Source organism: Rattus norvegicus, chromosome 4 (assembly GCF_021556685.1).
Source record: "Rattus norvegicus strain SHRSP/BbbUtx chromosome 4, alternate assembly SHRSP_T2T, whole genome shotgun sequence".
NCBI lineage: Eukaryota > Metazoa > Chordata > Mammalia > Rodentia > Muridae > Rattus > Rattus norvegicus.
The window spans coordinates 148,702,986-148,719,789 of record NC_141537.1 but is presented as its reverse complement, the minus strand read 5'-3'; positions in this window follow the sequence as shown (position 1 = coordinate 148,719,789).

The window sequence follows — 16,804 nt, the reverse complement described above, 5'->3', positions numbered from 1 at the left end:
GCACATGCACCACAGCGTTGGTTTTTTTTAAACTTCTAGATCATTCTTAGCCAGTACACAATCATGCTTCCATTTCTCCAAGCTTTGAAACACCATGCCAATGAAAATCCTTTTGACAAAGCCTTTCCCAAATACCCCTTCGTATGTCTGTGTGGGGGCATTGCTGTTGTGCAGCAGTGAGCTGTCACAATGCTTTTAAAGCGACTATCACTTTCGTCTGCCTCCAGTCAGCAGTCTAGCAAGACTCAGCTGTGAGGCTTTTCTGACTCATGTGGCATCAGTGGGACTATTGCCTTCTGGGGTCTCTACTGGGCCATGCTGGCACTGGCTGGTGGCTGGAGTTCATTTGGGGTTGTGGACTTGAGGGTTTCTATGTCCCTCTTCAGTGGCATGTCCTATTTAGAGTATGGCACATTTGTTCAGGACTGTGGACACTGCTAGATCTTTTTAAGGTTTAACCTTGAAGCAGCACTGTTGTTTTAGACACATTTTTCTTGGTGATAATCAATCACACATATGGATGGCCCTGATTCAACAGCCAGAGACTACAACAGTCCTTGCATACCAAGAGGTGAGATCTGTCAAGGCCACCTAGTGCCCCACTACCCTACTGCCCTCTGCAGTAGAACTTCTCCTCAATCTCTTCTATTCCTTCCTTCCAGTTTTCTTAAACTCATGCCGCCAGTCACGTAGCCACTTCTCCTGTGAACAGTGATGTTCTTGGCTGAGGTTAGCAGTAGCTACCACATGGTAAGGTCTTAGTTTTTACCCTGCTGGGCTGAACACAGTTGTCTACTCCCATCTTTGCTGGCTTCAGGACCTCAGAGTCTCTTCCTTTTCCTCCTGTTCCAATGACCCAAGCTTCCCAGATGATTTTTCTTGTCCCTTCCTTTGCCAAACCTCTCAGTGCAGGGCTGACCCAATGCTAAACCTTTTATGCTCTTCTCTTGGCCAATCCCACCACTTTAAATTCTATTCATAGCATGCATGGCTGCACGGACCATAGCCATGGTCAAGATCCTAGTTTATTTTCTATTGCTATGATAAATACTGTGGGGAAAAGCAACATGAGAAGAAAGGGTTTACTTGGTCTATATCGCGGGGCATAGTTCATGGCTGAAGAAAATCTGGGCAGAGACACAAAGCATTTATCATCTGTTTGTAGTTGACACTGGTATAAACAGACCTACTGTGTGGGCTGCACAGACAGTTATGTGTGGTAGTTGGCACTTGGAATTAACAGTCAACTTAATCGACTTAGAGAGCTATGCAATGGCTCTACCATATACAGCAGGGTAAGTCTCTTGACTTAATAACAAAAGTTGTCTATAAAGCTGAATCCCTTTGGTGGTGGCTGCAGCCTTAAACATCCTGTTTCTTATTCCTCCTGATCGCCTCATACAGGAAGTGAATGACCCAGGCCATCCAGGTCTGAGGAAGTGTCCTCTAAGATGAAATGATGAAATCAGCTGTGATGTGTTTCTCAGAACTCAGTCCAGATGTTGTTATTGCCCCATTCACATCTGTAGCCCATAGCCCTCCCTTGACTCCTGACCACTCTTGCCATCTTCCTTATGGTGCTGGTCATCTCAGAAGTGGGACCAGCCTCAATTGAGGAAGTGCCTCCATCAGATTGGCCTACAGGCAAGTCTATGAGGCATTTCCTCGATTAATGATTGGTGGCGGGGGCGAGGGGGGTGAGTAGGAGGGAGCAGTCCTCTGTGGGTGGGTCCATCCTGGTTAGGTGATCCTTGGTGTATGAGAGAGCAGGCTGAGAAAGCTAGAGAGTAAGCCAGCAAGCCAGCCCTATGGCCTCTGCTTCAGTTCCTGCTTCCAGGTTCCTGCCTTGAACCTTGACCTCCCTCAGTGACTGAGTATGACCTGGGAGCTGTAAGCTGAAATAAACCCTTTCTTCCCCGTGTTGCTTTTGGTCATGTTTGATATCACAGGAATAGAAGAAACCCTAACTAAGGCAGAAATTGGTGCTGGAGAATGGGCTACTGCTGTGACAGACGTGACCACATTGATTTGGCCTCAGGTTGAAGGGTCGATCTGAACCTCCAAGGGTAGGGCATGATATTGCTGTTTCTAATAAGCTTCTAGGGGACTCTAGCGTGCAGCTGGGCCAGAGCCGTTTCATCGCTGCCCTTTATCGCTTGCATCGATCATGAACATTGCAGCTGCAGAGGAACAGATTTAATTAGAGGAGGCGGAACATTTGGGGTGAGTGGATGACAATGTCTGGACACATCCAAGGGGCTCACAAGTCCCATCTCTCCTGTCGTCTCGGCCTGACTTGTTTTCAATTTAGCTGATGTCACTAGTACAAGTCATGTCCCTAAGGCTGGGTTTTGGAGGGGAAAGCAAAATTCAGGAGGGTAAGAAAGGAGATAAGAGATAGATTAAAAACTCCCAATGGCTGAGATCCAAAGGATGGCACTGAGGGCTGGGGCTGGGGAAGGAAAATAAATGTTTTTCTAAACGAGCTGGGCAAGAGAAGATATTTTTGAAAATGGTCAAAATGAGATATAAGAAAACTCAAAAAGGCAGTATTGCATTACTGTGGGCCAGGGAGGAGTGGCTGTGCAAGAGCTGTTTCTAACAGAGGGGACAAGAGAAACAGGCCCCGCCCTCTTCCAGGGCCAGGTAAAGATGGGTACAACGCTACAGGGTTTATTGGTTCAGCCTCTGTAGGCAATGAAAGGCAGAGCCAGCACCTATGAGACCCTCTAACTACATTTGAGTGACGGCTGTCACCTGAGCAGTAGGGAACAGGGAGGGAGTTGTCAGGAACAGTATAAACTGCTATGTATGGCTAAATCCCAGCCCCACCAAAGGGAGACCCATAGAACAGGCTGGGTGCTAGAGGGGGCTTGCAGGGAACAAGAGGCTTAGTTCTCAATTTCCAGAAGGATCTGGAGTGGTGGAACATGCAGTAACATCTGGACACTGTCATCAAGTACTTCATGCCGAGCAAAGCGCCTGACAGGGGCAGCTTCACAGCAACCCCTACGTGCTGACACAGTAGCCAGGATGTTCAATCAATGACTGAGCTCGGAATGCATAGAAAGTGTCGGGCTACACCCAGCGAACCCGCCAGAGAATAAGGCTCATGCCCCAAGCTTCCAGGAGCAAGGGAGATATGCCACATCTTGTGTGCCTCAGTTACAGCTGTGGACTTCCAGGAGAGCTCTAGGAAGCAAGTCTGGATGTGATCTAACCTTCAAACCAGGATCTTTTAGGGAGTGAAAGTGGGCACCATTTACAGCTCTGATTGGACAACTAATTAGCACTCACCGGGGCTGCCCTGGGTCAATAGGGCACAGGGGTACCTTGCCACAGAGAGGCACCAGCTCCCCTTGATATCAAATCAGGCTTCCTCTAGGCAGGGACATTTGAGCTAAGACTTAACAGGTGTGTGTAGGATTTGACTAGCTGCTTAGATCGACTTTGTACATTGTCAGCCTGCAGACCCCTCCTTGGGTGGTTGTCATTGTGATATTGTTGGGTCATTGGATGGGTGATTTTTCAATGTCATAGTAAGTCCCTCATGGGAAATGTCATGCTTGTCTGACAGCTCTGCCTGGGATTCTTGTCAAGGCACCAACTGGAGGCGTGGGGCAGCTAGCACATCTGCCAGAAGCTCAGATCCTGCCTATTGTCATGCTCAGAGCAGAAGCTGGGGACCTGGCGGCTTCTCACCTAACCTTCCCTGTCACTATCTTTCTCTGAGGTCTGATGCATCTGTTTTACCCCAGTCTTATTATGATAAGCAGACACGATGTAAAATTAACTACTTCTAGGCATGGAGTTCCACGGCATTAAGTGCTGCAGCCAATACCGTCAGTCTCAGAATATTTCATCTTCCCAAGCACAAATTGCCCACACTAACACACTCTCTTCCTCCTCCAGGTCCTCGCATCCACCATGCTGTCCCTTTGAATTTAGTTATTCTATGTTGCGGATTTGGTCTAATGCTGCATGTGTCCTGTTAGTTTGGTCCCCCAAATTGCACAAGAATCCTCATGTCTGCACTTTAAACGCTGAGGAGCCAAGTTACTCTTGATTGGTAAATACAGTTGCTGGTGGCCAATGGCTGGGCAGGGAAACAGAGGCCCGCCTTTTGAGGTACCATGTCTGGAAAGGAGTAGAAGTCATGCCTGAAGTGTGCTGGACAGAGTCATCATGTAGGTGCTGGGGAACACAGCCTGAGAAGGCTTCAGGTTTGGGTCTGGGACAGTCAAGATGGAATATAGGTTTTAGTAATTAATAACTCAGGAATATTGGAGGGGAGTGTGTTAGCCACATGGAGGTTTGAAAGTGGCCCAACCATTGAGCTGCTTAGGCACATTAAAATATAAGGCTCTCTCTCTCTCTCTCTCTCTCTCTCTCTCTCTCTCTCTCTCTCTCTCTCTCTCTCTCTCTCTCTCTGTTTCATTTGAGAACCCAGAACATTGGGATGGGTAGCTAAGAGAGCTGCTACCACCAGCAGGGTCAATTTGAGTAGCAATATTTGGGTGCAGTACTAATTCTAAGGACCTTATGCCAATGCAACTGTATTGTTTGGCAAAGCAGAGCATCTATATCCGTATGTAACTAACAGCACATCCCAACCATCCATCAAGAGTCACCTACTGTCTTAGTTAGGGTTTTACTGCTGTGAATAGACACCATGACCAAGGCAAATCTTATAAAGACAACATTTAATTGGGGCTGGCTTACAGGTTCAGAGGTTCAGTCCATTATCATCAAAGTGAGAACATGGCAGCATCCAGGCAGACATGGTACAGGGGAAGCTGAGAGTTCTACATCTTCATCTGAAGGCTGTTATCAGAATACTGACTTCCAGGCAGCTAGGATGAGGGAGGGTCTTAAGCCCACACCCACAATGACACACCTACTCCAACAAGGCCACACCTTCAAATAGTGTCACTGACTGGGCCAAGCCTATACAAACCATCACACCTGGGTTACTTCCACCTCTAGCTGTTGTGCACAATGTTGTTGTGAACACAAGCATAATATCTGCTTTGTTTGCCTTCCCATGGCCATAACCAAATACTCAAGACGCCAACTCAAAGGAGGGAAGGTTTGTTGTGACTCCGGCTACATGAGCAGCAGACTCCATTGTTTCTGAACTTGTGGTGAGAAGGTTCAGGACCTCTTGACAATGGGGTATGCATTGTAGTTATTGACTTTATGGGGGCCAGGAGGATATAGAGTTGGGGATGTGAGGACAGGTATGGACCCAATGACCTACTTTCTCCAACTGAACTCTGCTTACTAACAGGCCATGCCTGTGAATGAATCCATTGATGAGGTTAGCACCCTCAAGATGCAATCATCTCTCAGCTGAACCAAGTCTTTGATAGGTGAGGCTTTTGGGGAACACTTTAACACCTGCCTTCAGTTCATGTGGGTTCAAACAGCATGGCAGCCAAGTCATAGAGTGCTTCCACTGAGCTTTTCCCAGGAAAGGCTGTGCTGTTCCCCATGACAGTGGCACCAGATGACGGTGACCATGTGCAGGAGCCTCACTTCCTTCATACAGCTGTGAGCAACTGCTGAGTCATCTTACTTTTTGTAGGGACTTGTATTAGTCAAGATTCTCTAGAGTGACAGAATTGACAGAATGATTATCTCTCTCTAGAGGGAAAGGGGGTTTATTGGAATAACTTACAGGTGGTGGTCCAGCTAACCCAACAACGAATGCTTATAAATAGAAGGTTCAAGAATCCAGTCGTTGTTCAGTTCGTGAGGCTGAATGTCTCCGCGGATCTTCAGTATATGGTCAAATTCCGAGTTGGCTTGAACACCAATGAGGGATGGACTTGTTAGTGAGGCGAGAGCAGGCAGGCAAAGAGTAAAAGCTTCCTTCTCCCATGACCTTACATAGGCTTCCAGCAGATGTGGCCCAGATTAGAGGTGGGTCTTCCCACCTCAAAGATCTGGATCAGAAATTGATCTTCCCACTTCAAATGATCTAACTAAGCAAAACTCCCTCACAGGTGTGCCCAACCATTTTTGTGCCTTCATTCCAAATGGTCACCTTGACAACCAGACTAGCCATCGCAGGACCTTTTATTTTCCAATTCAAAGAGGATTGTTGATTTCATGTAGCTACCTTCAAGAATACCATACAGTGCTCCCATAGTCTTCAGCCATTTCCTACCAAGAGTGACATGTCACACAGTTACAACATCACAAGTATACTAGTTCAAGCAAGTGCTGACGTCATTCGGTGTTTATTAATGTACATGTGCGTAGATATTTAAATTTTATCACATGCACAGATTCACGTGACAACAACATCAGTTAAGTTCCCAAAAGATTTTTTTTTAATATTAGGCATGTGGAGAAATTTTTAGTGACAGGAAACTAAAGATCATTGTATAATAAACACCCATGCATTGCCATCCAGTGTCGGGTCTCAGCATCAGTTTCCTCTCAGCCTCCTCTCTCCTCCCTGACTTCTCAGCAGCTCAAAGGCTTTTCCTCATTCCGTCTGCAGTCATTGCAGAAAGGTAGGAGATGGGACACTACTGCTACAGCACCCTTAGGCACACTCCCCTGCTCCCAAACAACAATAACCTCTAGACATTCCCACCTAGACACCTATTCACCCACCCCCAACGCCAGCAACCTAGCCGTATCCTAGGAGAGGGTAGCACAGACTGCAAAAGTATTTACTTGGGGTGGTAGACAAAAGCCAGAGTTTCATACCCTACAATCAATCTACTGAAAGTCTTGTTGGGACTGGAGAAATGGCATTTGCTGCCCTTGCATAAGACTCAGCTTTGCTTCCTAGCACCTGCATGGTGATTCATGACCATCCTTAACTCCAGTTTCTGGGAATGCCTAATCCTGACTTCTGAGGCCGCCAGGCACACACATGGTACTATACATATATGCAGGCAAAACACTGAAATGCATTAAATAAATAATAAGTAAGTAGAAAATGCTATCCCTTTCCTTCAAAACACAGTTTCCCTACAACCACTCCCTGCTGTGTTAATGTCCAATGGCTATAACCAAATAGCTAAGAGAAAGTCACCTTAAGGGAAGACAGGTGTGTTATGGTCCCTACCTGCCAAGTTTTCTGTCTACTGGCAGCAGGCTCAATTGTTTCTGGACCTGTAGTGAGAAGATTCATTCATCTGGCTCTTGTCTCAGCTTCTGGAGTCTTCCACCCAGACCTCTGCAACGGCCTCCAACATGGAACACTGCCTCCCTCTGCCTGGCTGCAGCCCAGAGGGATCCTGGTTGCCATACCCCTCGGCTCTCAGAACTTACATCTTTCAGGCATTCAAAAGCGCACACCAAGGATGCCCCCCCCCCGTTTTTACTGTCTTCTAATTTCTTTCTCTTTCCCACTAGGGACATCCAGGCCCCTCCTGCTTTCTGGCCTTTGACAGTCTGTCCTTCTGTTGGGGATGCTCATCTTCAGATGTCATATGATCTACTGAATGCCTCCTTCTTGTCTAGGCTCAGACATCATGTGTAAAAACAGTGTAGCTTGGTATGCATGGGGGATTGGTTCTAGGACCTCCTTGAAGCCTCCAAATATTCTCGGATGCCCATGTTCTATATGTAATATAGTACACATCTCAGAGCCTCTCATATATGTTTGTATTTAATTTTTCTGGAGAGCTTCTTTTTGTATTGTATTTACATACATTTTATATGTAATTTAACCCCTTTCCTTCCTCTTCCCCAGCTTCTCCTATGTCCTTTCTACCCCTTCTCAAATTAATGACCTCTTCTTTAATTATGTTTTGTAAATGTTCACTTTTATTTCCTTAGAGGAAGGGCTAAGATAAGAGCCATACCCAAATCGTGTGAATACACAGATTATTCTGAGTCCAGAGTGTTTCTATCTAACTATCCCCAGGTCTAAGACTAGGCCAAGAACCTTGTAACTTCCATATAATCTAACCTTCTGCGAGCCCAGACATTGAAGGCTTCAGCTTCCAGTCTTTGTCTGCTAGCCTAGGCATAGAATACTTCAGACTCCAAGACTTACTGCTGAATAAACTCGCCCTTTCTAGTTCTTTATGAACTCTGGCTGTCTGGTTCAACTCAGCTAGTTATTCTGGCTCAAACTCTTTAAGCTCTGGGTCAAACTGGTTTCTCTTGGCTTCTGACTGAATTGCTCTGCTTGGAAATACTGCCTCTGAACTCCACAAATGGAATTTCACCGAACTCAACTGCTCTGCTCTGATCTGAGTTCAGCAGCACTCAACTGAATTGTTCTGAATCGAGCTGACCACAACTGAATTGAATTGAATTTCCTCTTCCTCCTCTCCCTCTCCCTCTCCCTCCCTCCCTCCCTCCTTCCCTCCCTCCCCCCCCCCTCTCTCTCTCTCTCTCTCTCTCTCTCTCTCTCTCTCCTTCTCTCTGTTCTTCAAGTAGCCTCTCTTTCTTGTCTGTTCTCATAAGAGTTAGGTATATCCTATATCTGACTCATTCTGTCAAATCTTCCTCTGATTCATCACTTTGCCTCTCAATTAGATGTCACTGTTTGGTATCAAAGGTTCATACTGTATTCAAGCCAGAGGGATTAAAGGTGTATACCATGTCTGCATTCCAGCTGGATCATATCTTTGAATGTGATCCCTTGCCAAAGCAGCCATGTTGCTGGATTAAAATTCCTCTACAATTGTTGTTACACATATATGCATACATAACAACCTACTGAGTCCATTTAGTGTTGCTTGTATGTACATGTGTTTAGGATTGACCACTTGGAATTGCATAACTGTCAGAGAACTCATCTTTGACGAAGACTGATTCTTCCTTTCTTAACAGTCATTATTGCCTGTAGTTCACCTAGGGATGGGATATTGTGAGATTCTCTCTACCCACATTGGCATGTTAATTGGTTTGTCATTGTCAGAGTCTTAGTTAGGTGACCATAGTATCTAGAAGCAGATACCCTGGTCCTCTGACTCCTATAGCCTTTCTGTCTTCCCTTCCTTGATATTACTATGTGCAGGAGTGTGGTGTAGATTTATGAGTTAGGATTGGGATTCCCATGGTCTGTTCTGTGCATTTTGACTAGCTGTGATTCTCTGTCCTGGTCTCCATCTGTTTCAAAATGAAACTTCTTGAAAGAGGGGTAAAAGCTACACTTACCAGGGAAAGTAGATGCAGGTTCCATTGGAGCAAAGCCTGCAAGTATTGAAATACTTGAGGGGTTTGGTACTGTAAAGAGTCTCCTGATGACTGCCTACGCCACTACAGTGTAAATCCTCTGCAAATACTTATTTCACTGCAGCTTGAGGAGAACATGTCTGCTTGGTGCAGATGGAGTTTAATTTTCAGAACAGTTTCTGTTTGAGGTTGGGTGAACCTGGGGATGTGAAGACCAGGGACACTAGGCCAACCACATCTTCTATAACCCTCTGCATCCACTTGATACCTTGCTCTGTGTCTCTAGTGCTGATGGACAAGAAGCATAAACAGATGGCTTCATGGGCTGGGCCTATGAGTACCCTGTGGGACTGGTTGAGTGTGAGTGAGGCCAGATTCCTGTTCCCTGCTTCCTTTCCATGGGCCTCTCTCTGGTCACAGTTACTGTTTCAACACTACAAACTCTTCTTCAGTGGCCCACTCTCTGCTAGGAGTCCAAGTCCTGTGCTAACCTTGTTACTCAGCTCTCCCTGGTCACTTTCTGTGTCTATCTCCTAGCCTATATTCATTTTCTCTCTCTCTTTCTCTCTCTCTCTCTCTCTCTCTCTCTCTCTCTCTCTCTCTCTCTCTCTCTCTCTCTCCATTCCCCATTTCTTCCTCCTCATTATTTATCACCTTTTCGAGTGGTACACGTTACACCTTCCTGGGCTACTTGTCACTTGAATCCTCTACCTGGGGCAACCCTGTCCTAATGCACAAACTGTGTACCTTACAGCCCCAGTGGTCTCCATTCACAGACTGTGATGTGATATTGCAACGATGACTCTTGGTGTTGTACAACAGTGGCCCTAACACTCAAAAAAGTGAAAGCCATTTTCTTTGTGGGGGGTGTTTCCCAAATGCTTAGACATGTGCTTGGCTCACCCTGGTCTCACAGTTTTCTTTAAGGACTAGCAATCTCTTTTCCTCCCAAAGACAAGAGGATCCTTACCTAGAGGTATCTAGGGCTCTTCATATAATCCTTGAGAGTAGTGTGCTGACTAGTTTTGTCAGCTTGACACAAGCTGGACTTACTTCAAAGAAGGAAACCTCAACTGAGAAATTACCTCCATAAGATGAGACTGTAGGCAAGCCTACAGGGCATTCTCTTAATTGGTAATTGAAAGGAGAGCCCAGCCCATCATGAGTGATGCCATCCTCGGTCTAGTAGTCCTGGGTTCTTTTAAGAGAGCAGGCTGAATGAGCCATGATGAGCAAGTCGGTTTATATCCTCTGTATCAGCTCCTTCCTCTGGTTCCTGCCCTGTCTGAGTTCTTGACTTTCTTTGATGATGAACAGTGATTTGAAAATTCAAGTCAAATAAACCCTTTCCTCCCCATCCCAGCCATGGTAACCCTAACAAGGACGGGTAGTAACCATATCTTATTGGCTACCCAATGTTGTGTTTGTTGTCTGTGTGCCTCTCTAGGCTAAGTCCTGACCTATCCATACAGGAACGTCTAGCATGAGGAGCCTGTCTGACATGACAGATAGGACTCACTCAGTGGTGCCATGGTGGGCCCAGGCTGATGGCAACCTTCAGCACTCAGAAGTCATATGTGCACTTGGCTCTTGCCCTCAAGACTCAGCTGTGAGCCTGGAGAGATGTCTGACCCAGGATGTTCCTGGGAGATACTTTTGAACTACCAGATAGGTCTGAATGAATTGCCTTTCCATTCCCCATGTCCTCCTTGCACTACAAAACAGATACCTCTAGGTAAGGATCCTCTAGGCCTTGATCCTGAGATGAGTTTCTCAAAGAGGAGGTCAGGATTATCCTAACCGTCAAGTTGACCCTGAGGACTTTTGAATGACCAGTCCTAGATGAGATTTCAGGATGCAGCAGGCAAACAGGCTGTCTTCACGTCTTCCCTAAAATTTCCCAACAGCCTTGTGAGCAGGAGAAACAGCTCTCTTGCCCTGTGTGGTGATTTGAATATGCTTGGCCCGGGGAGTGGTATTATTAGGAAATGTGGCCTTGGTAGAGGAAGTGCGTCACTGTGGAGGAGGGCTTTGAGACATTTTTCTAGCTGCATGGAAAAAATCTTCTCCTTGAGGCCTTCAGATCAAGATGTAGAACTCTTGGCTCCTCCACTGCCTTGCCTGCCTAGATGCTGCTATGTTCCTGCTTTGATGATAATGGACTGAACCTGTAAGCCAGCACTAATTAAATGTTGTCCTTTAGAAGAGTTGTCTCGGTCATGGTGTCTCTTCACGTTCATGGAAAGCCTAACTAAGACACCCTGCCCTGCATGGCTCCTTTGTTATCATCAGATGTTTGGTCCAGTCTGGCCAGCTCACTTGATGTCCTTTGGCAGTGTGGCTTTCTGTACCATGCCCTCCTCCCTCCAGGGGCTAGGGCACACAGGCACCCATGGATGTTCTTTGCTTGATTGAAAGTGCTGTGGGAAGCAGGAGAGACTTCAGAAAGGACAGTGATGAGAGGAGCCATTAGGTACTAATGCCACCCACCCTCCATCACTGCACAGCCTGGCTGGCTTCTTCCAGGCCAGTTGGGTTGGGGTTAATTAGCTTCTGGACTTCTTCGCTGTAGGGTGTCTCCTTAATCATCTGCCACCTGCTCCTCTCCAGTCTAGCAAGAATGAGTGTTCTGGTAGCAGAAACTGACCTAGGGCATGTGAACCAAGGGCAAATCTCTAAGAGCTAAAGCCACATGCCCCAGTGACCCCACTGCCTGCTTTCCTAGGGAAACTGAGGCCTACGGAGGTAGGGACTGATCTGGAGTCCTTTGGTGGGTGGCTGAATCATGAAGCAGCTGGCGTTCTTGGATTCAGATCTAAGGCTGACTGCCACAAAATGTTTTTATTCATACTGTAAACTGGCCTCCATTGCACTGTGTTAAGAGGCCAAGGCTTCATAGATGACTAAGTCAGAGGGAGCCCCTCCTCCCACGGGTTCACTCTGCAGTGGAGGACACCCCACTGAAAAGGCTAGCAAGCAAATAAATGGGTGATAGCAGAGTGTGGATGGATCACGAGGGTGGAAAACTGCAATGCCCAGGATGCCTGTGGACTGCCTTACACAGGGAGTGCACTTTAATGCATTTTGCTTCTTATCGAAATCTGATTGTCAGGGCAATGGCATTAATGAGATCACAGGGCACCACCTTCACGGAGAGACTCATGTCTTTCTCCAAGACAGAGGACTGGTCTTCATGGGCATAGTTATTCTCACAAGAGCAGGTACTTGGAGGGGGTGCCTGGCAACTCCCCTTGGTCTCTGGCACATAAACTGCTTGCTGGTTCTTCCATTGTTCCACAGTGCAGGGAACTTCACGAGTCACCAGAAATAGGATCCTGGCCTTCCAGCCTCCAGAACCATAGCTAAGCAATGTCCTTCCTATTGACCAGCCTCAGGGTTTTGGTTGCAGCAACCAGCATGAACCAGGACTCAGCGACACCAGGGGGATCCTTTCTGAGGAAATAACTAGTTTCCCTATGATAACAAGCTTTTCTTTATCAATAAGGATGACATAACAGGAGACAATAATACTTTTGCAGCCCCCCGGTGGCAGTGTAGATACAGGTTTGGGGAATTGAGAATTGCAAACACCACAAAGAAAACAGCAAGATCCCATGTCCCTTCTGGAGAAAGAATACCATGTGGTACCAAAGAGTCTCTAGAAAGTCAAAGGTAAATCTGGAGCTAGGGAAATGTATCATCTCCATGCAAGGGTGAGCACCTGAGTTTGGATCCCAAAGCCCATGCAAAATTAATAAATGGATAGATAGATAGATAGATAGATAGATAGATAGATAGATAGATAGATAGATAGGCCAAGCACAGTGGCGAGTGTTTGTGACCCCTGTGTTGGTGGGGAACAAACAGGAGTGCACACACACACACACACACACACACACACACACACAGCTCTGGCCCAACTCACAGATGCAGGACATATGTCACATGTGTACTTAGAGATTTACTAGAAATAGCCTGCAAATGTATAAAAAGAAACAAGTAGAATCGATTTTAACATCCTTTGCTAAAACCAACATGTCCAAACTATTACCATCCAAGGATGAAATCTTTTCCAGTTTTTTATGAAGTCTTTGAAATCTGGCCTGCGTTTAGTCAGGACTACACACACACACACACACACACACACACACACACACACACACACACACACACACACGCTCGCCTAAAAGGAGGGAGAGACTCATTCAACCACACACCACAGTGGTCTAACCAGCAAAATCCAGACTGTGGGACACTCTTCAGGAAAGATGGCTGGCATTTTTTCCTTAAAGAACTATAATGTAATGTAGGAGCTGGAGAGATGGCCCAGTGGTTAAGAGCACTGGCTGTTTTTGCAGAGGATCTGAGTTCAATTCCCAATAGCCACATACCTGCCACAATTGTCTATAACTCCAGGCCCCGAGGATCTAGCACTCTCTTTTCACAAGCATGATGCACAGACAAACGTGCAGACAAAACACCCATACCCATAAAATAACAATAAGGGCAAAAAATAAAATATGTTATAGGACCAGTAAGATGGCTCATCAGGTAGAAGGAACCTGTGACCAAGCTTTATAACCTGAGGTGACTCCCTGAGACCTGAATGGTGGAAGGCAAGAACCAATTTCCAGAAGTTGTCCTCTAGGTGCCACACACACACACACACACACACACACACACACACACACACACACACACAAATAATTATATAAATGTTAGTTTTAAAAAATAAAGTACATTTTAAAGGGGGGAAAACTATCAGGAAAGACACTTAAAACTATAGGAGTCTTCAAACACATAGCAGGTAGTCACTGGGTGTGGATTTAGTTTACTTCCTGGTTGAATCAGACCACTAAAAGACGTTTCATGACCTTTGTGAAAGAAGTTTCTGCTGAAATATTCTATTGAAATGACTGGTATTTAATGTGATAATGGGACGGTGGCTGTTTTTAAAAATCATTCTCGTTTTTTTAAGGTGTGCTGAGATGTTTATGAGTGCATGCCAAAATAATACATCTGGAATTTGCTTCCAAGTAATGTCTGAGGGGAGGGGCAGGTGGGGATAAGTCAGAACTGAGTTGGTAATGGTGATGCATGTCAAATATTCTGTTTTCTACTTACTGGACATTTATGGACTAAAAAGAATGAAAGGGAATTGGGGTATTTCTGAGAGAGAGAGAGAGAGAGTGGATAGGAGAGGCCACAAAGCAGCTCCAGAAGGGTAGGGAGTCTGTCTACCTTGATTAGTAGCAGGCATCTTCTCTGACTAGCATGGAGAGTGGCCCCTTAAAGGTCAGGAAAATGAGATGTTATTCATCTAGAAATGAAGAGAAAGAAAGCCATCTCTGTAGGTGTGCATGACCTTGCAGATGGAAAGGCTGAACTAATGCATGAAAGAGAGAGCGGAGGTGTGGATGAGTCCAGGCAGGTCACAAAGCAGGTCAACATATAGAAGCCAATGCTACTATACCCAAAAGATGCCCCAACATATAAAAAAGACACGTGCTCCACTATGTTCATTGCAGCCTTATTTATAATAGCCAGAAGCTGGAAAGAACCCAGATGCCCTTCAACAGAGGAATGGATACAGAAAATGTGGTACATCTACACAATGGAATATTACTCAGCTATCAAAAACAACGACTTTACGAAATTCGTAGGCAAATGGTTGGAACTGGAAAACATCATCCTGAGTGAGCTAACCCAATCACAGAAAGACATACATGGTATGCACTCATTGATAAGTGGCTATTAGCCCAAATGCTTGAATTACCCTAGATGCCTAGAACACATGAAACTCAAGACGGATGATCAAAATGTGGATCTTCACTCCTTCTTTAAAAGGGGAACAAGAATACCCTTGGCAGGGAAGAGAGAGGCAAAGATTAAAACAGAGACTGAAGGAACACCCATTCAGAGCCTGCCCCACATGTGGCCCATACATATACAGCCACCCAATTAGACAAGATGGATGAAGCAAAGAAGTGCAGACTGACAGGAGCCGGATGTAGATCGCTCCTGAGAGACACAGCCAGAATACAGCAAATACAGAGGCGAATGCCAGCAGCAAACCATTGAACTGAGAATAGGACCCCCGTTGAAGGAATCAGAGAAAGAACTGGAAGAGCTTGAAGGGGCTCGAGACCCCATATGTACAACAATGCCAAGCAACCAGAGCTTCCAGGGACTAAGCCACTACCTAAAGACTATACATGGACTGACCCTGGACTCTGACCTCATAGGTAGCAATGAATATCCTAGTAAGAGCACCAGTGGAAGGGGAAGCCCTGGGTCCTGCTAAGACTGAACCCCCAGTGAACTAGACTGGTGGGGGAGGGCGGCAATGGGGGGAGGGTTGGGAGGGGAACACCCATAAGGAAGGGGAGGGGGGAGGGGGATGTTTGCCCGGATACCGGGAAAGGGAATAACACTCGAAATGTATATAAGAAATACTCAAGTTAATAAAAAAAATAAAATAAAAAAAAGAAGCCAATGCTACGTATGTACACTGGCAACGAAAACCCCACCAATAAAATGATAGCACGATTTCCTTTATAAGGAAAGTTTCAAAATACCTGGAATGAATAAAGAGACAAACCACGCAAACACTATGGGTGCTGAGATGGCTCGGCAGGTTGGATGGAAATGAGACATGACCACTGCAAGGTATGGTTGAGGAGGGTTTTTTATTGTAAATATGAGGGAGAAGTTAGCTAGAGGCATCTGGAAAGGTCCAGAGCAGAGAGAGAGAGAGAGAGAGAGAGAGAGAGAGAGAGAGAGAGAGAGAGAAGCAGATTGAACATGGCCAGCAGAAGAGACCAGGCCATGAGAGGGGAGGTGTGGGAGCCAGGGAAGAAGGGCAGAGTGAGGGGAGGCGAGGGGAGAGAGCACATGGGCAAAATGGACGGACTGTAGAGGAATCAGTAGCTGGGGAGGGAAGCGAAGCCCTGGGCTGAGGTTTAGGGTGGGAGACAGGATAGGAAGAGTAGAGAGAGACAGGTCCTGAGTAACCCTGGGCCAGTGTGCACCACCCTTAGCCATTTGTCTTGAGTTTCTTTGGGACCTGATACAAGTAAAGGTAGTTGTTCCTCACCACAGGAGGCAGCCTGAGTTCTATCCCCGGGACCCACATGGTAACAGGTGAGGACCAACTTTCTCAAGTTGTCCTCTGACCTACACACACACACACACACACACACACACACACACACACACACCCCATACCATGGTTCACGTGTCCTCTGCCCAATAAATAACCGAAACACTAAAATGTTTCAAGAAGACTTTCACATTAGGAACTTTGAAGCAAAGCCTCCCTGAAAGCAGTCAAAAAAGCTCCAAACAGAGCAAGACACCTGCACTGGAAGACATGGTTTGCTTAGGGATGTCTGTGCTGCCAAAATCTACTCACGGATTCAACGCCCCTCCTGCCAGTCTTAGGGTTGCCTCTTTTTTTTTCTTGTTGTTGTTGTTGAAAGAACTGACAAACTGATTCTAAAATTCATATGGAAATGGTAGAGACCCAGAATAGCAAAAGAAAAAGAAATTTAAATAAAAGGAAGTGAGTCACACTTCTCATATTCAAAATTTCCTGTGCCGAAGACAGGAGAGATGCACCCGCACAGCACAGAGACCAGGGGAAGAGAAC